The 20,477-nt window shown below is 46.4% G+C and overlaps 1 long non-coding RNA gene across 4 annotated transcripts; it reads left to right on the top strand.

The window, feature by feature from the left end:
• The first annotated feature begins 109 nt into the window (after positions 1–109).
• Positions 110–16,298, top strand: LOC110152018 (uncharacterized). 4 transcript variants are annotated; one of them, XR_011483626.1, is made up of 3 exons: positions 110–245; positions 2,221–13,623; positions 15,239–16,298. It is a non-coding gene; the product is annotated as an uncharacterized lncRNA (long non-coding RNA). The 4 variants fall into 4 exon arrangements; XR_002318234.2 differs by lacking the exon at positions 110–245 and having other exon boundaries at positions 765–10,714; positions 10,796–13,623; XR_011483627.1 differs by lacking the exon at positions 110–245 and having other exon boundaries at positions 765–3,085; positions 4,159–13,623.
• Positions 16,299–20,477: the final 4,179 nt, after the last annotated feature.

Genomic DNA, 20,477 nt, shown 5'->3' on the forward strand with positions numbered 1-20,477 from the left:
CACGAGCCCCCTGTTCTGGGGGAGGTGGGGGCTGGGGTCCAGGCCACCCAGGAGGTGGCCACCCACATACTCTGTTCTGGGGCTGCATCTGCCCAGGGAAAGGGGGACTTTCTTGAGCTCACAAAAGGCTCCGTCCCCAGGACAGGCCTGATTTTTTACCTTGCAGAAGATGCTGCGTGGTCTCGCCCTGTGTGCCAAGATCTGAAGGAAAGACGGTGCGGAGATGAGCGGACAAGAGGAAGGAGGTGAGCGGGGACAGGTGGGCGGGGCAGGGCCACCCGGCCATGTGCTTCTGCTGGACTTTGTATTTACTCTGGATGGACGGGGGAGGGAAGGAGGGGGGTACAAACAGGAGAGCGACAGGCTCCCAGTCATGTTTTAGAAGCGTCACTCAGGCTGCAGGAAAGAGTGAACCACAGAGGGACAAGTCTGATGCCCAGAGCATTGTCCAGGTGAGAGGTGGGGTGCCGGCAGGGGTGGAGGGCTGGCCTGGCCATGTAAGGTGGCCGTGGAGATGAGAAGATGTCCTTCAGTGGCAAAGTGTTGGCCATCCTGATGACTCAGAGCAGACGCTAAGGACAAGCCTGTGTCTGTGCCTCTGAGCTGGTGGGGACTTCCTCCACAGGAAGCGCGGCCACGCTGCTGTCCCCGCTGCCATGTGGCCCTGGGCTGCGGGGGACCCCACGATCGGGCTGAGCTGGGAGCCCGCCTGCGTGAGCACGAGTGTAGTGGGCAGGAAGTGGGGGAGGGTGTTCAGAGCCACAGAAGCAGGCACACGGGGTGTGCTGGGGGGACGCCAGCTCCACAAGGGAGGAGGGGCAGGCGCGGAAGTGAGGCGCCCTGGGATCTTGGACTTGGGGAGAGATTAATCCAGATCCGACCGGCCCTCTGGAGGGACCCCCGTGGCATCCTTACGCATCAGGGCACGAGAACCTGGAGGCAGGGAGGTGGGTGAGCAGACCTGGCAGCCAGCTCTTCATACACAACAGGTGTGCGCGTCCTGAGGACGCTTGGTGCCAGTTTTCTTTCTCCTTTTCCAAATGCCTAGAAAGGACGGGCTGGACCGCTCAGGTCTTAGTTTAAGTGATACATTCATTCAGCCAGTATTTATCAAGCATCCCCTGCGTGGCCAAGGCTGGGGACCTGAGAGGGAGGTTGGAGTCGAGTGACAGCAGCTCCCTGCACACTGTGTGGTAAGAACCTCGAGGACGGGGACCAGAGGGACGGAGGAGTCAGGTCTGGTCTGGGGGATGGTGTCCAGGAAGTCATTTTGCATTGGAAATCTGAAACAGGAGTGGGTATTAAACTATGTGAAATCAAGAATGAGGCATTCCAGGAGGAGGAAGCAGCTTGCGGTGGACAGGAGTATGGCATATTTGAGAAGTCAGAGCAGCAGACAAATGGATGGACCTAGTGTCTGTCATACAGAGTGAAGGACGTCAAAGAGGAAAACAAGCATAGCATGTTAACGCATATATATGGAATCCAGGAAAATGGTACAGGCGAACCTATTTGCAGGGCAGGAACAGAGAGAGACACAGATGTAGAGAACAGACATATGGACACGGGATGGAGGGGGGACAGTGGGACAAATTGAGAGAGTGGCATGGACATGTATGCACCACCACGTGTAAGCTGATCGCTAGTGGGAAGCCACCGTGTAACCCAGGGAGCTCAGCGCCGTGCTCTGTGATCACCTAGACGGTGGGGCTGAGAAAGGGAGGCTCGAGGGAGGAGAGAGATGTGGACATAAAGCTGACTCACATTGTTGTGCAGCAGAAACTGACAACATCGTTAAAGCAGTTATACTCCAATTAAAAAAATTTTTAACAATTCAAAATACAAAACAAGTCAGCGGGGTGCAGATAGAGGGGGAGGTGAAAGGCCGGCTCTGCTTCTAACCCCTGTCTGCTCTGTGTCCGCTCCGCACTCCAGAGGCAGCACGGAGGACCTTCAGCTGGCACGGTGCGGTGGGGCAGCTGGTGTTGTGAATCAGGCCGTCGCCAATCAGAGAACGGCTACTTCACAACACCAGGGTCACACCCCACCCCAGGCAGCGCTCCCAGCTCCAGCCCCCATCCGGCCTCCACCTCGGCCAGCGCTGGGGCACCACCAAGCCCCTCCCAGGACCCCAGCAGTCGGCTTTCCGGTTGACACCTCATGCTGTGCAGATACCACTGCAAACACAGGAGCCCTGAGGCTGTTTCTCCTCCAACACAGACAGCTCCACTTCGAAATGAAAGGCACTCGCGGCACCATCGGCTTCCTGCAGAGAAAATGGAGCCACCAGCTCCCCGCGGTGAGGACAGAGTTGTGATCTCGGGAGGGTTGAGCACCGCGACCTGCCCCGCTCCTCCTGGCGCTGAGAACACAGCTGTGAGCCGGGCTGGGATTTTGACACATGATGGTGACCACTCTGACCCGGGCAGAGTGGAGGGAAGGGGGGCGCTAGTGCCAGGATGGTGGCTCAGGGACAGTCCTGGAGAGCGAGGAGGGCCTTTTGTGGCCACACAGACCAGGGACACGTCTACTTCCTAGATGGCCCCGGGTGCCCTTGAGAACACATGCCCGCCGTCAGAACGTGTCCCCATGCTGAACGAACCTTATGAGGGCCCCTCCAGGGCATCGGTGGGTCACACGCTCCCATTGTGGGTAATGTGATCAGTCAGCTGGGCTGACAGGGGCGCTTCCTTTCCCCAGGACCCCACAGCCAGGGACCTGGCCGGGGGGAAACTGACAGAGGCCTCCCGAGTGGGAGTGTGGTTATGTTTGAGTACCTAAGTGACATCTTCCATATGACACCGCTGTTTTTTAGAGCCAAGGGAGGTGCTGAAAGCAGAGTGGCTGGGTTGGCTAGCGTACTTTCTGAAGCACTAAGGAAAAAGGAGGATGTCCACCTCTCTGGTTTTCAGTGGGACAGAGTGAGATCCAGGGCTGCTGCGATGAACCCAGGCTCCATCTGTGTCACCTCTGCGCTGTGCTGCTGTCCCCAAGGAAGCCAGAGGGAGGGATAAAAACACATCCGGTGCAGAACGAGGTTACGCAGAGCCTGGGTTAATCAGCACGGCCCTTGAAGTTCCGGGAGGTGAGTCTGCTGCTTCTGTGAAGTTCTGTCCTTGACCCCAAACCACTCAGGCAGCTCTGAAGTTTGTACTGTGTTATGTTTGGGGACAAGTATCTTTAGAGGTAAGAGTCCTAGTTTTTCCCAGAAAGGCCTTCCCCCCTTTTTCTTGAAGCATATAAACAGGACGTCTCTAAGAATCCATCTCCTAACCTGTTCTCCCTCTACCACCAGTGGCCAAGTAGGCACCATTCAGGGTGTGGCCCACGGTGGTGGCATCAGCACCTTGGAAGGTGGCCCCCGCCCACACACACCTGCTGCATCACAGTCTTGGGGCCTGGGCCCCAGCCTCGGCTCAGGGACTGGGTGCTAACAGAACCAACCCCTGTTGGTCTCCCCGCATCCTCTCCCACTTCCATTCCAACCTCATCTCTCCTGCTTGTTCCAGCCAGAATGGTCTTTTCCAAACATGTGCCTCTCTCGAGGGAACCCCTCCACTCCCTGCCTTAAAACTGCGTAGGGAGTTGGCCTCACCCTAACAGCACTGGCCCCCCACCCCAAGCACCTCTCCATTCACGCCCTTCCTCCCTCCAGCACCCCTGTCCCAAGACCCCTTTCCAGACCCTCACACCCTCCAAGCTCCCTCCTGGCCCAGGGCCTTTGTGCAGCTCAGCCCTGTCTGAATGCCTCCACTAAACTCCCCTGATTGGCGGTGAAATCTGGAGGACAGTCACCAATCAGGGGAGAGTATACGGGGGGCATTCAGACAGGGCTGAGCTGCACAAAGGCCCTGGGGCAGGAGGGAGATTTCGGCCAGCATTGACTCCCCAACCCGGAAGGTAGGTAAGACAGCTGATGTTGAGAGCAAGCTGAATTCTGCCTCTGCAGCGCACTCTTCCCATTTTGTCATGGTGCCTTCACTGGTGGGGATCTTTGCTGAATGTAGTCCTCCCCCCGGGCCGGATGTGTCCTGTGGGCAGGGACCCTCAGCTGAGTTCAGTGTCTGGCATTGAGGAGTGACTCAATAATGAATTTGTTCACAAAGTCAAATGGCTCGCTCTTGCTCATTGGAGCTTTGGGTCTTTGTTTCCTTCCAGTGACACTGTAGTAACAACAGCAAGCACGTACTAGGAACCGGGGCACGCACTGCTCCGAGCCCTTTGCATCATCAGTTACCTCCAGGTGGCAGGTGTAGCCTGTCAGGTAAGAAGTCAGACCACACCATCATCCTGTTGGTAGTTGGCGCCACTACGCGGCTGCCGAGAAGCCGAAGTGGACAAAGCCGGCACCCTCCTTCGCTGTTGGTGGGGATGTACACTGGTGAAGCCACTATGGGAAACAGTATGGAGGTTCCTCAAAAGAAGCTAAAAATAGTTTCTGTATGATTCAGCAGTCCCACCTCTGGGCATATATCTAGATGAAATGACAGAAAGATGACGTGCACCCCAGTGCTCACTGCAGCACTATGTACAAGAGCCAAGACATGGAAGCAACCTAAATGTCCATCAACAAATGAAAAAGATGTGGTACATATATGTAACGGAACATTACTCAGCCAAGAATGAAACGATGCCATTTGCAGCAACATGGATGGACCTAGAGATTATCGAACTAAGTGAAGCCAGACAAAGACAAATATTATATGCTGTCACTTGTATGTAGAACCTAAAATAACAGACTCACAGACATAGAGAACAAACTTGGGTTGCCAAGGGGGAGATGGGTGGGAGAGGGGGGATGGAGTGGGAGTTTGGGCTTAGCAGATGCAAGCAAGTATATATAGAATGGATAAAGCCACAAGATCCTACTGTGTAGCACAGGGAACTCAATATCCTGTGATAAACCATTATGAAAAAGAATGTGTGTATATGTATGTGTGTGTATATATAACTGAATCAGTCTACTGTACAGCAGAAATTAACACAATATTGTAAATCACCTGTACTTTAAAAACAGGAGGACAAGGCTGAACATGAAGGTCCCCAGGGCTTGCTCCCAAGTACCCAGCAAAGCCCACTCCATTCTCTCTGGTCTCTGAAACCTGGCAGACCAGGCAAGTATTCTTCCTGTTTGTACGCTTATAAAAGGTTAAATTCCAAACTTGTTTAAAGTACTTCATAATGAAACCTGATTAAAAACCTAATGAAATATAAAATAGGGTCAAGTCCAGAGAGAGAAAACTATTTAAGAACCAGAGGAAGCTCTACTTAATTTTGTTGTTAAGCTGGTGAATTCATTCGAGGTTTGCACAGTTACCTTCAAGGTCAGCGCTTCTGGGAACAGCAGGGTTTGAAAAGGAAGTTTCCTGAGTAAATATTTAATGTCAGATAGAGCCATGCTTCTCAAAGTGGGGTTTACCTTCAGAGGTCAGCAGCACCTGGGAACTTGTTAGACACACACATCCTCTCCAGGTCCCCACAGCCCTGCTGTATCTGAAACCCTGAGGGGAGATCCTGCAACCTATATGTTAATAAGCCTTCCAGGAGATTCAGAAGTGCTTCAAGTTTGAGAACCACTGAAATACGTAAAAGGGGGGAAAAACCCTTTCATTACCAAATGTGAAAAAGGGCAAGGTTGTGGAATACCCACGCAGTCCATTCAAAGCAGTGTGAGAAGTTTAGGGCATTTCCTGTGAGAAATGGAATATTTCTTGACATCAGCTAACAAGGATGTCACAGTCATCAACGATTTCAGCCCTCCCTGTGAGCTAGTGAGCCTGAGGAGACTCAGGATACTAAAATGTAGGATATTGGTCCCAAATAGATGAGGTACATGTCAAAGGAATGACTTCAGTGAGCCCCATACATAGAAAAGTGCTAAGTTCCTTAACCTGGGATATCTGGTTTTCTTTAAATGACAATCAGCTTTTGGTGTTTTTGACATAACTTCTATATAACCTGGCTTCCCCCACCACCCACCTCCATGCAGTTCCCTCAGTGTTACTTGAGATGCTGTCTCCTGTGCTTAAAGTCCTAAAAATTCCCACCAAATAAAACATAACTCTCAACTTTTAGGTTGTGAATATTCTTAAGTCCACAGTTATGGCGACTGATAACTGATGACCGGAGCAGATTCTTCTCCTTTGCCTGAACTCAGCCAGGTTTATGTATGTACAGGATTTAGAAGTACTTAATTGAAAATTGAAGGAAATCTTGCCCTAAACATGAGGGGGGGGAGGCTTTTTTATTGCATACAGAGTTAAATTAAGGCTAAAAAGCTGGCTTGATAAAAATATCTTTTTGAATTCTGAATTTAAACAAAGGCCTTCTAGTGGGGAACTTGCATTTATCTGTGTCTTTGCTACTACCTGATCGTCCTAGGAGTGAGTGAGTGTGTGTGTGTGTGTGTGTGTGTGTGTGTGTGTTTTGAAAACTTGCCCTCTGCTATACTGTTTTTGAAAGTAAACTCCCCAGGCTTTACTTATATCCTCCCCTACTCTTACGGAGAAGTCTCCTGCAGGTTTGAATCACTATTAATATATATTTTAATATTGGCCAAATGATGGATCCTTTTAAAATTGGAGAAACTGACAAATTGGTGAATCTAGAGGGCTCCCATTATAAATAGCTATTTTATTGGTACTTACAAAAACAAACCAGAGGTGGAAAATATGTATTCAATGGTAAACCCAAGTACTTCAGTTTAAAACAAGAAAAACTGGTTTGGGAAGCTCCGTTTGTGGTTTTTGCTTCCCCCTCAGTGAGTCTTACAGATGGCATTAGAATAATTAACGTTAATAGGAAAAACACATAAGGAAAGTCTGGATACTATTTCCAGCAAGGTAGGAATTTTTAAAGGAATTATCTCAAGTGAATAAAGAAATCTTTAGCTGGTTATTTAAAATGGGATAAATAGAAAGGAAATCATAACTGAACGTACTAAAGGAAACCAACCTGAGCCATACAAGTGAGTAAAAACTGAAAACTATATAATATTAAAAATAGTGATTTCTGCTCTGGGTTTAATATGTAAACTCAGAAAAGAAGGTTTCTGCTGAATGCCTTATGAAAACCTTTGACGGCAAGATAAATGCTCAAGTTCTAAGACATAGAACTCAAATTTCAGTTAGAAATCTTCTCACTGATACATAACATATAGATGGACAAATCAATCTTTTTAACTGGCAGACTTATTCTTTGAGGGAATTAAAAGCAACTGTCTTTCTCTTGCAAATCTCTACAAACCAGAATGTATCACTAAATACAGGCCACAAAGACCTGAGTCTGAGCCTAATTAGCTCAATCAGTTAAGACCTGAAACCAAGGGAGGAAAAAAATGACAAAGTGGCAGTTTTAAAATTCAAACCGCTGGGAATGCTCCCTCAGCCAGACTTCACAAATAGTAAAGCTTTAGTCATCTGAACAAGCAGTTCTAATGTATTTCCAACTGTACTTTATAAATTAGTAAGTTTATATTGTAATACCATTCATAGTTTTTTTTAAGTGAATCTGTTGCAGGATGGGGGACTCCTTCTGAGGCCCAAAACTGGGCTCTTGTCTAACACTCGGAAATGAATTGTCCGAAGAGACACGTGCTGACAAAGCAAGAGGGAAAAGGCCCTCTTGGGAAAGGGCCCCGGCAGAGAGCCTTAGGGTAAGAGAGCCCAGGAGAACTGCTCTGCCACTGTGCTTTTATGGTGATGGGATTAGTTTCCTGGTTGTCTTTAGCCAATCATTCTGACTCAGAGTCCTTCCTGGTGGCGCACGCCTTGTTCAGCCAAGATGGATGCCAGCCAGAAGGATTCTGGGAGGTGGTCGGACAGGTGGTATCTCCTTTTGATCTTTCCAAACTCTTCCTGTTGGTGGTGACTTATTAGTTCCGTGTTCATTACCAGGACCTCCTGTCGTAAAACAGCTCATGCAAAGGGTTACAGTGGTGCCTGGCCAGGGTGGGTGGTTTCAGTCAGTGTGCTGCTCCTAACAAATCCATGAGATGTTTAGTTTTGCCTGTTTATGCCTGTGAACACATTATACATACGAGATATCTCTACCTGTGGATATTATCATCAAAATTAAATTTTTAAAGAGTGCTTACAAATTAAAGAAACTGGCCAAAATGACCTTCAGGTTCATGTGAACTAGGAAGTATTCAATGTTGAGTTGAAACCTGTTATTAAAATTTAGGTTTATTGATCTAGACATTTCTTTAGAGTTATCAGTATTAAGTATAATTAAGTATTGTACCTAGGTTTGAAAAGTGAAAGTGTTAGTTGCTCAATTGTGTCTGACTCTGTGATCTGATGGATTGTAGCCTGCCAGGCTTCTCTGTCTATGGAATTGAATTCTCTAGGCAAGAATACTGGAGTGGGTTGCCATTCCCTTCTCCAAGGGATGTTCCTGACCCAGGGATCAAACCCACGTCTCCTATATTAGCAGGTGGTTTCTTTACCATCTGAGCCATCAAGGAAGCCTAGGTTTAACAGAAGTTAAATAAAACCCTATTCTATATATTGCAAGGAAAATGACTTGATACTATGAGACTTGATGAGCTTTTGGGTAAACTCTTTAAAAATATTTTAGAAATGCCTACTTAAAATGATCTTTACAGATATTGGTAACTTACAGTACTAAAACTATGCTAATTTAAGTGATGGAAGTTTATTGACTAGCTAGATAATTTCCAAAAAGAAATAAGATACTGAGACATCAGTTACTAAATAGAAAAACTAAAAATATTTAGAACTATTAATGAAACTATTTGGTGCCACCTGAAATGCTGTTAGAAAACAATGTTTTTAGAAATTATTACTGATATTTATGTTCACCAGGATACAAGATACTAATGTAAAAGTTCATATTGCTTACTTCTTAGCTTTTACTGGAAATTAGGGTTTTTAAGAGTTGAGGATTCTAGTCGTGGTCCATATACACAATGGAATATTACTCAGCTATAAAAAAGAATGCATTTGAGTCTGTTCTAATGAGGTGGAAGGATCTAGAGCCTACTATTACACAGAGTGAAATAAGTCAGAAAGACAAATATCGTATATTAACACACATATAGGGAAGCCAGAAAGATGGTACTGATGATCACTGACAGTTTACCATGTAGACACCTTATGTGATATTTCTAGATGGAAGCTACTAATTTGAATTACTGTTGAAAAACAGTGCATGTAGGCATTTTTAGTTTATAATATGGTGATATATCCATTTTTAACTGGAATCCCACAGTGCCTAATAGTCATGAATAAATTTATGGACTTGTTTTTCAAAACAAAGTTGAGGATTCTAATTTAAACATGTAATTAAAACTTCTAGGAATTCTATAGAAACATTTCAATATTCAGTAGGAAATACAGTGTGTTTTCAGTAAAGAAGGTATAAGGAATGGAATTGTATTTTATTGAGGAAAAAGAATATGTTGGTTGGTTTTATTTGGAAGAAAAAATATAAGGGACAGGCTGATACAGATATAGAAACTGAAGAAAGATTGTGGAAATGAAACCTGAGAAACAAGTTTTATGCATGGTTAGGATTAAGATTAAATTTAGATTGAAGTTAACTAAGTAAATGGATCTTGTTAAGTAAACTAATGCAAGACTGGAATTTGATTTCTCTGTTAGAAGTGCTCCTCTTTGGTAACAGATTGTGTGAGTTTCTGTGCCCTGCAGGAGAGGTAAGAGATTCAGGTGCTATCCCTTTGGGAAGATCCCCTGAAAGGCATGGCAACCCACTCCAGTATTCTTTCCTGGAGAATAATCCCATGGACAGAGGAGCCTGGCAATCCACAGTCCGTGGGATTCCTAAGAGTCGGACACAACTGAAGCAACTTAGCACGCACGCACAAGTGATCCATATTTGTTTTCTTGTTTTGTAACTTCGGTTAAATGATGAGTATTGTTTAACCTGTGATCCTATTGCATTTTAAACCTCTTTGATATTTTTATCAAACTCTTAGCTAAAGTTCTTTTAGCCTCCAGTTGACTCTGGGATACTTCAAAGGAACATCTCTGAAAGATCTTGGAGAGGAATATTAAACTAAGTTTATTTGGTATGTTAAATTACTTCAGAAATATTGTCAAGTAATTGAAGATGAACCTTAGGTTATAGTGCATGGATAAATGTCATTAATATATTCCAAAATTTATATGGAATCCCTACCCTCTGATATGTCCTGATACAGTGTTATTAATCATAATTCTAGTTATTATCCTAAAATGTTACATCACAAAAATATCCAAGGTTCCTGCTAATTGCATTGTACTTAAATCTTTAACCATACTATTTTAAGCTTTGTCCTTTATAGACAATAATTATTTTACACTGATGCTTTTACAAAATGAAGATGTTTCAAGAAGACTCATAAAAAGAACTATTTAAACAAATATCTCTGATAGCTTTAGATGATGCCATTGAAGTGGCTAACAAGTGACAAAACTAATGGAATATCTGATTCTTTCATCCAGATGAACAGGAATTAATTACATAGGACTGAATGAATGGTGAATAGGATTTATAACTATGACTTTTGTCAATGGTACTAGCTGTATTACTTATCTTGTCTATTTTATAATATCGTGTCTATTTTGTGAAATTGTTGTCTTTTACAGTACCCAATGTGCAACCGGGCCTCCAACAAAATTGATGATGGCTAAACATCTTGAGGAAATTGATTATGACTCTTATAAAATAATTTTAAGTGTGATTCCAGGTATGGGAATAGGTGACAAGGGAAAACATTTCCTGGATCCTAATAAGACAGAGGGTCCAGAGAACATTTCATTATCAACAGGGCCTACTCTGGAGCTTTGCACTTGGAGTGGCACGTCAACAGGAACTTCTGCCTGATCTGGGATGAGCCTCCCTGTGCCCTGGGATAATAATTGGTCATGAAATGTCTCCCAGATATTGGTCAAATTCTGGTTCAAGAGAAGGATCTGAGAAATAAGAATATTTCCGGCCATATCAGTACACAAGGATGTCACAGTCATCAGCGACTTCAGTCCTGCAACAGGAGCCTGAGAAACTCAGGAAAGACAAGAACACCTGCCATCTAGCAACCAGCCTGCAGCCACTCCCTACAGTGAGCCCTGAGGAAACTCAGAATGGGGAAACACTGCATACGACCCCAGCTAGGTGAGGTACATATCAAAGGAATGATTTCCATGAGCCCCAAACTTCTTGCATCTGCCCATACAGAGAAAAGTGCTAAATTCCTGATCTTGAGATAACTGGTTTTCTTTAATTAACAATCATCTGGTTCTGACTACTGCCCTTTGTTAAAAAGTTCTGTGTAATGTAGCTCCCCCTCATTGCCCCCTTGGAGCAGTTCTCTGAGGGTTACTTTAGATGCTGTCTCCTGGGCTTGAAATCCTAAAAATTCCCACCAAATAAAACATAACTCTCAACTTTAAGGTTGTGAATATTTTTTTAAGCCCACACTGTATGTTGAATAATAATTTTTCTTAAACCTACTTTTTTGAATTTTTAAAGTAAATCTCCTGGTGTTCTACACTGTGGAAACCTGACCCTTCCTTTCCTCACCTGAACAAACACCCCCAGAACATCCTTTTATCTGTCACAGCAGGGACACTGGAAGGTAAAAGTTTCCCCCAATTTAAAGGCTTAGATGTTCATTTCTTAGTGACTGAATTATTAAGAGAGTACAAGGCACATTTTCAGAGCTCACAACAAGCCCATTTATGAAGAGGAACCACAGGCAAAGAGAGGTTAAGAAACCTTCCCCCAGACCCACACGCAGACCTACCTTTGATTGGCCACCTCTGTAATGAACACCTGGGGACCAGGAAAGTCAGCCATGCCAGCTCAGAGCACCCGGGGTCGGTCTGAGTAATCAGAAGCCCTTTAGGATTTGGCAGCTAACTTGGGGAAACTCTAACACCATAAAGATGAACACTGGACAGTCATTTCATTTGAACTTGAAAAATTTCGTTATTTACCTTGAAGTGGGTTTCTTTTTTGATGGTGGAGGGAGGGGAGATTTTCCTGGTTTACTTCGCTTGTAGTCATCACTAGGCGTTTACTTAGGTCCCACGGGTGGTTGTTTATGCAATCCTTGTGTGAGCCACAAGCCAAGGACATTCAGCGCTTTGTTGAAAATGATACCCCAGGGAAGTGGCTTTTCCTCACTATATATACACACACACACATACATATATATACATATATTAATAGTAATGTATTCGCTGTACTGCCACAAAGCAAGAATTCCCATGTATCATATCTTAACTACAGCAGTGAGGCTGCAGGGAAAACTGTGTACACAGATGTTGCTGAAACTTTAGGAAGAGTTCAGGGCCTCATAGACGTGAAGTGGAAGGTTTGCACCACAGGGATGGTGGACGGGTTTTTAAAGAGAAGAGAGGCAATAAACACTCATTCCATCTGTCCCCTAAACTCAAAGAACCTCACAGAGACCAAAGAGAGAGTTTGAAATTGCTATTTTAAAAAGGCACAGCAGTCCACCCCAGTGTTCATAACAGCACTGTTTCCAAGTAGCAAGAATGTGGAAACAAGCTAAATGTCCATCAACAGAGGAATGGGTAAAGATGCAGTGCCTACATGCAATGGAAGATTACTTAGCCTTAAAAATGAACAACGCCACTTGCAGCAACACCGATGGACCGAAAGTTTGTCATACTGAGAGAGGTGAGACAGGAAGACAAATACATATTATCACTTATATGTGGAATCTTTTTTTTTTTTTAAGAAGAAGATATAAGTGAACTTACAAAACGGAAATAGAGTCACAGGTATAGAAAACAAACTTATGGTTCCCAGGGGGTACGTGGAGGAGGGATAAATTGGGAGATGGGGACAGACATACACACACTCGCATATGAAAAACAGGTAACTAATGAGAACCTAGTGTAGAGCACGGGGATACTCTGTTCTCTGTAATGACCTGTCTGGGAAAAGAATCTAAAGAGTGAATATATGTGTAACTCATGTACTTTGCGGTGCAGCAGAAACTAACACACTGTAAATCAACCACTCCAATAAAGATTACTTTTTTTAAAAAAAGGCATAGCAGAAAAGAGTTTTGGTAGAAAAATGGATCAGACTAAGTAAGTAAGAAAACCTAATTCTCTCCAGCTTCTGGCATACTGGGGTGCTTTGGGGGACCTGGAGCTCTGCTGCTGATTTCTAATGGGTAGCACAGAGTCCAGAAGCAAGGAGAGCTAAGGAAGGTGAAAGCTGGGAGCTGCTTCCAGTCTGGGACACTCTGCCATCTTAGCCGAGCAGGTGGGCGCCTCCCAGCAGCCCATCAGTCACATCTCAAGGGAATGAAATCGGGGGTTGGGGTGGACACCGACTGGAGCAGAGGGGCTGCTGTCATGGCTTCAGGGGGTACCTGTGACTGTGCAAAGACCTCCACCTGGCCTTGTCCCACTGCAACTCCCACACAGGTCAAGGAACCTGGCTTAGGCCACATGGCGTGGAGTTTCCAGAGCCACAGGTCTCTATGCTCCAGAACCAACACAGTGAGCCCACCCCACTGCTGCTATTTACTGCATCCTGGCCCTTGGACAGTGTCATCTCACTGAGGCTCAGAGCATCTCTGGGGAGGGAAGCAGTGTCGTCATCCCCATTTCTCAGGTGAGGAACTGGCTCAGAAAGGCCAAGACACTTGCTCAAGGCCTCACAGCTGGTGAGTGGGTGTCAGGCCCCCAAATGTCTGCTGCCAGCCCTGCTGAGGGGCTTCATCCTTCCTTTCCTGGGCAGCGCCCCCCCCACACACCTGCCTACCGCTATGTGACCGACTGCCTTACCTTCAAGACTTCTTACCTGTCTTCTGCTTGAAACTGGAGCTCGGGCAGAGACAGCACTGGAAATGTGGGGGGAAAACCATACCCTCCTGGAGTGAACCTCCAAGGTTGTTCCCTTGAGGCCTAACTTAAGTGGAAGAAGAGGGGTGTGTGGGTGTGTGTCTTTACAACTGTGAAACACAATCCACTTTTTTTTTTTTTTTTTTTACCATTTCTTTTTGTACAATGCTTCCAGGAATGCCCCTCAATGGTTAGAGCCACAAAACAAAATGGGAGGGAAAAAAAAAAAAAAACACTGTTGTAGGACCAAACCGCTCAAAACTCAAAAGGAGTACAGACATACACGATAGACTGTGAAAGTCCCTTATTCTGTCCCTAGAGATAACCACTTGTTTAGAAGTCTTTGAATATTTTTTATGATTACAAAAGCCATAAAAAGCTACATTAAGAGATACAGCAAAATGAAAGTAAACGCTTCACTGTTCAGGCTTCCTTGGCGGGCACAGCGGCCGAGACCACAGCCGCTGATGCAGCTCACCTCCTGGAAGGCTGCCAGGGCCCCCGCCCTTGACCCTCTTCTCTCTGACTCCACAGATTGAGGAGGCAGAGGCTGACCTGCAATCCTTTTGAAACACCAGTCAGGTCACAGGGCTCTGGCCTCCGCTGCCCGTGGCCACGTGGGATCCACCCCCTCGTCTACTGTTCCCCACGCTGTCTCCCCGTAAGGCCTTCACATGCCGTCCCCTCAGGTGTCACCACGGCCCCTCCTCCCCCAGTCAGAGCCCCCTGACCGTCCAGCTGACCGCCTGCTGCCGTCTACAGCACACCCCTCCCTCCCATCTCCGGACCCTGCCCTGTGCTGTCATCGCACGCAGCACAGGTCACCTTTAGACTCTTAATGTGATTTACCTGTGATCTGATCTTCCTCCAGACCCAAAGGCTAGCATAACTGACTCCTTTGACCACTCATGTATCCAACACTTGGCATACAGTTGGTGTCAATACATGTTTGTTGAAAGAGAGACCACGGACCCCATCTTTGCTGAGGCTGGGATGTGAACAGACCCTTCTCAGCCCAGCTTCGCCAGCCCATCCTGCATGTGTGTGGTTCTGGGGGGTGGCCTCCTCTAAGGGGTGTTCACACCACTCAAGCTCTGGGGAGCGGAAAGCTCGGATATGGACAGGAAAGCCCACATTTGAGGGCTCTTGTCCCAGAGGAGGCGGCCTTCCCTGGGGCACTGACCACAGGCCATCAGAAACAAGCCCAGGCATTTGGGAGGCATTTATCCTTGTGGAGCTGAAGGATACACAAAACAGCTTATAGGCTGCCTTCCCTGAGCTCCAGACTAGGTCAGGCTCCCCCGTTACTCACACGGCACCCTGTACTTCAAAACAATTCAGCAAAGAATTAACTATGACTTTGCCGTATCCTATTTCTCCATTAGGCAATAAGCTTCAGAAACCCAGGACTCGGCACATAGTAGGTATTTTGAGGAACAGCTGACCCACTTGCTTATGCAGTGCCCTGCTTGCTCTGGCTGATGGGCATGCTTACTGCACTTCTGATCCTTCCAGAGACATTCAGTGCCCCTTTCCTCTCAAAATCACCAAACAAACTGAGACACTAAAGCCAAACAGATGGCACAACCAGCTTTGGAAGAAAGTGTCTTGGTGAAGACACCCCTGTTTCCATGGAATCAGTGTGGTGTGGTAGGAGTGACTTAGGACCTAAAGGAAAGACCTAAACTTTGTTACTTGCAGCTAACAGTATTCATAACTTGCCTGACCAGAACTGTTATATCAGAATTATCACCCATAACACGAAGCCTGAAGGTGAATCCAGCAGAATGAAATAATTCAACGATGCCATCAAAAGCCCAGGCTATTGGAGCCCCTTCTGCTTGATCACCCTTATCACTTCACGGTCACAAGAGGGCTGCTGCTGTTCAAGGCATTACCTCCACCTTCTGGAAAGAGGAAACAGGAAGTAGAGGAGCCAATACTATCCCCTTCCTTTCATCAAGAGACATAAGCTCGCTAGAATCCTCCACCATCACCCAGAAGACTTCTACTTACATCTCAATGGCCAGAACTCGATCAACTGGCCTCCCTACCCACACTAGAAAGATAAGGATTCATATAGAGTGGGCAAGCTGAGACAGCAAGGGAGGAGTGAGTCAGTAATAGCTATAGGGTTAGCCAGCCAGAAGTATCTGTCAAAACCTATGTAAACTATTTTTAATAGAACTGTTTTTGTGGGTTTCCTTATAATAAAAGCAATGAATATATATTACTTTAGAAAATAAAGATTTTAAAACATCCCTCCAATCCCATCATACAGAAGTAATCACTGTGTATTCCATTATTATTAACCTTTGTTATTATCCTTTCAGATCTTTATTTTTTTTAACATGGATGAAATCATACTATGTGTTGTTCTGTAATTACCCTTTTCATTTGATAGGATGAAAAATCTTAACAAATCATTAAATGATCTTTGCAGAATCATGTCTGTGTGTCCCATTGGATAGAGAACCATTGTTCATTTGATCCCTTGGTGTTGGGCGTTTTGACATTTATAAAAACAGAATTAGAAACCAACACTAAGGTCTCCCCTTGTAGCTCAGATGTGGCCCAGCAGGTCCACTTCTAAGAACGTGTCACAAGAAATCATCGTGGATATGTAGTTCCTTTGGAGCATTTGAAATACTACCAAATTGCCTTCCCAGATGAATTATTCCAATGTATTATCCCTCCAGCAGATACAGGTGCCCACATTTCTCCCCGCAAATTTTCAACGACACTAAAAAATAAAAATAAAAAAATAGAGGAACATGAATGACAGCCTAACTCTGCCCACTCAGTTCCCAGATGAGGGGACAGAGGGAAGAAGCTCCTGCACAAGGTCACCCAGCCCAGCCAGCCTGGGAACTGGGGACTTGACGCTGCGGGCCAGGCCCCTTGGCACTGCACCCTGCTACCTCCTGGAGCATCCATCAGGGAAAGAGAAGCACCAGATGCAGGAGAATCTGGGGAGCCAGAAACAGGTGCCAGAGGTCCCCAAGGAGAGAGGACCAAGGCCAGGAGACCTCAGAGGCATGATGCCCTGCAGGCTGTGGGCATGAGCAGTCCTTGGGCTCGGGTCACCGTGGGCAGACAGGTCTGTTCCTGACTCAGCACCGACTGCCACTCAAGCTGTGGGGCCCTCAGCTGTCCCCTTTCCTGTCTCTGGGGCTGGTACAACGAGGCAAGACGGCTGAGACCCAGGACCACTTGCCAGCTATTCGTGCCTGATATGAGTTGGACTGTGTCCCCCTAAAATTCGCATGTTAATACCATAATGCCTTAGAATGTGACAGATTTTGGAGATAGGCCCTTCAGGGAAGTAATGAACCTTAAATGAGGTTATAAAGGTGGGGCCCTAATCACATAGCACTGGTGTCCTTAAAGAGGAAGAGAGGGACCTCCCTGGTGGCCTAGTTGTTAAGACGCCACACACGCTTCCACTGCAGGGGTTCTGAGTTCCATTCTTGGTCGGGGAACTAAGGACCCCTAAGCCATGTGGCACGGCCAAAAAAAAAGAAGAGGAAGGCACATGTAGAAGGCACACACACACAGAGGTAGGACCACATGAGGATACAACAAGAAGGCAGCTGCCTGCAAGCCAAGGAACAAGGCCTCAGAAAAAACTCAATTGGCCATCACTTTGATCGTGGACTTCCAGCCTCCAAAACCATTAAAAAAAAGCAGTTTCTGTTGTTTAAGACACCCAGTCAGTCATATTTTGTGATGGCAGTGTGACGTGACTACTTAAGATGTCCCAGTAAATGTGAGGATCACTGCTTCTCCTGCATCCTGAGCTGCAAGGCTTGGATACCCCCAGACTGGAGGCAGGTTCTTTCCACAAGCCTTGGGTACGCAGTGTGGCAGCTGGTATGGACGCCCGCCCGGTACCTGGGCTTCCTTGGGCTCCCTAGGGCTGTGACAGGTACCTGACAGGTGCCTGCAGGCTGACCACAACCTTTCTGAAGCTCTGGACCTGAGGCTCCACCTGCTAGCCTGGCGTCACCGGGCCCCCCTGCAGGCCACATGCTCCCGGAAGTGCAGGGGGAAGCCAGTGCCACCGTGAGGACTGAGTCAAACGTGTCCCGACATGGGGACCTGAATGGGAAGGAAGTCCAAAAGGGAGGGGTATGTGTATGTGTATGGCTGACACTCTGCTCTAAAGCAGAAACCAACACAACATTGGAAAGCAGCTATACTGCAATAAAAGTTAATCTTAAAAAACTGTCCAAACATTCTGCACAGCTCCTCATGAGCCCTCCCCTCAACGCCTGTTTCCTGTGATCCCCTCTCTGTTAAACTACACTTCTCAGCATCTGCCTAAGGCACATAGGGAAGAGAGCTGTGTTTTGAACCCAAGACAGACCCATGTGTGCATACGGTCCTCCCTCAGAATCCAGCGGCCACAGGGGATTGACTCCAGGACCCCCCACCCCCGCCAGATACCGAAATCCAAGGATGCTCAAGTTCCATATATAAAATCATATCAGCACATAATCTAGGCATATCCTCCCACCTCCTTTAAATCAGATTACTTATTATACTGAATCAATGTAAATGCTATGTAAATAGTTGTAAATACAATGTAAATGCTATGTAAAGAGTTGCCAGGGTGCACGACAAATTCCAATTTTGCTTTTTTGGAACTTTCTGCAATTCTTTCCCCCCAAATATTTTTGATAGGATGCAGAACCGGCAGATACAGAGGGCTGGCTGTATCTACACCACCCCAGAGAGGAAATGGGCTTCGGGAGCAACAAGCAGGCACCGCAGCTGCAGAGCTCACGTTCCCCAGGGGATGGTGGCAGCTGGAGCCGGCGGCCGCTGCTGCACAACATAGAAGCAGGAATGTTCACGCCAGATAGACACAGGTTCAAATCCCAATTCTGCCAGTCACTAGCATGACAGCCTTGGCTAGGTTAGGGGAACCACTGCCTAAACATCCGCCCTGGCCCCAGGCCCAACAGTAATGTTGTGCACAAGTTATCTTACAACAGGAAGTTCCGGGAAGGAATGCGGAGCTAACGAATTACCACCTACCACAAGAATTCAGGAAAGGTCAAAAGGAGAGAGGAGACTACAATCCAGATGAACTGCCATCCTCCCAGAACCTTCCTTGCTGAAATGCATCCTTGGCGGAGCGATGTGTGCACCACCAGGAAAGACTTTGAGTTGGAATGATTGACCAGAGACAATGCAGAAACTAATCCTGTTTCCATAAAACCTGAGACTGTGAGCCACGTGGCAGTTCTCCTGGCTTCCCTTACTCTGCTGCTCTTCTCCTGCACCCACCCAGGAGCCCCTTCCCAAAAAGTCTGTTCCTTTGTCAGCACATGTGTCCCCTTGGATAATTCTTTTCTGAGCGTTAGACCACAGTTCAACCTCGGGTCCTGGAGTGAGTCCCCTTCCTGCAACACCTCCATCAGCTGTGGGAGTGGAAATGACACTGACTTCCCAGGATCAGTGGGCGACCTGAGGGTGGCGAATGGAGAAAGTGCCTGACTCGTGTGTGCTCGGCAGAAGGCAGCCGCCCTTTCTTTCCTCTATACCCATGGAGCTGTGAGGCTGTGATCTCCCTTCAAGAAAGAACCTGCCATTCGACTGCCAGGAGTGCAGTGAGCTGACAGCCTCCAGACACGGAGCCTTCAGATGTACCCCAGTCTCTGAACAAAGGTCATGCCCTTCCCAGCCACTTCCTGCCAATGCGGAACTCCTCGGAGGGGAAGTCTTTGCTCAGGAGTGCCCCAGTGACCTGGCTGAGACATCATCAGACCTGCTTGACAGCTGGAGGATATTCCTGCCCAACCCACACACCCAATTCCCTGCCCTCAAAACAATCCTTTCACTCCTATTTCCCTCTCAGTTGAGTCCTCTGTGAAAATGAGACTAAGATAATCTTTCCATTCCTCTCTCACTCCTGAATAGATCTCCTGCACGAAGTAACAGAAAGGTTTTCACAGGGCTTCATCTGAGAGCCTCTAGGATATTAATCCCAGTGGGATCCCTCCAAAGGAATTAGAATCTGTCAGGTCTCTTCCCATGGCAAGCATAGAGACAGGTTCTTGTTAACTCCATAGGAAAAGGAACAAGAATTTATTGAAATGCAATGGATCATAAAAAAGCAAGGAAATTAAAAAAAAAAAAATCTACTTTTGCTTCATTGACTGTGCTAAACTCTTTGACTGTGTGGATCACAACAAAGTGTGGAAAATTCTTAAAGAGATGAGAATACCAGACCACTTTACCTGCCTCCTGAGAAACCAGTTTGCAGGTCAAGAAGCAACAGTTAGAACTGGACATGGAACAATGGACTGGTTCCAAATTGGGAAAAGAGTACATCAAAGCTGTATATTGTCACCCTGTGTATTTAAATTCCGTGCAGAGTACATCATGCAAAATGCCAGGCTGAATGAATTGCAAACTGGAATCAAGATTGTCAAGAGAAACATCAATATCCTCAGATATGCAGATGAAACTACCCTAATGGCAGAAAGCAAAGAATAACTAAAGAGCCTGTTGATGATAGTGAAAGAGGAGAGTGAAAAAGCTGACTTAAAACTCAACATTTAGAAACTAAAATCATGACATTTGGTCCCATCACTTCATTGCAAATAGATGGAG

The sequence above is a fragment of the Odocoileus virginianus genome, chromosome 26, assembly GCF_023699985.2.
Source record: "Odocoileus virginianus isolate 20LAN1187 ecotype Illinois chromosome 26, Ovbor_1.2, whole genome shotgun sequence".
NCBI classification, from domain to species: domain Eukaryota; kingdom Metazoa; phylum Chordata; class Mammalia; order Artiodactyla; family Cervidae; genus Odocoileus; species Odocoileus virginianus.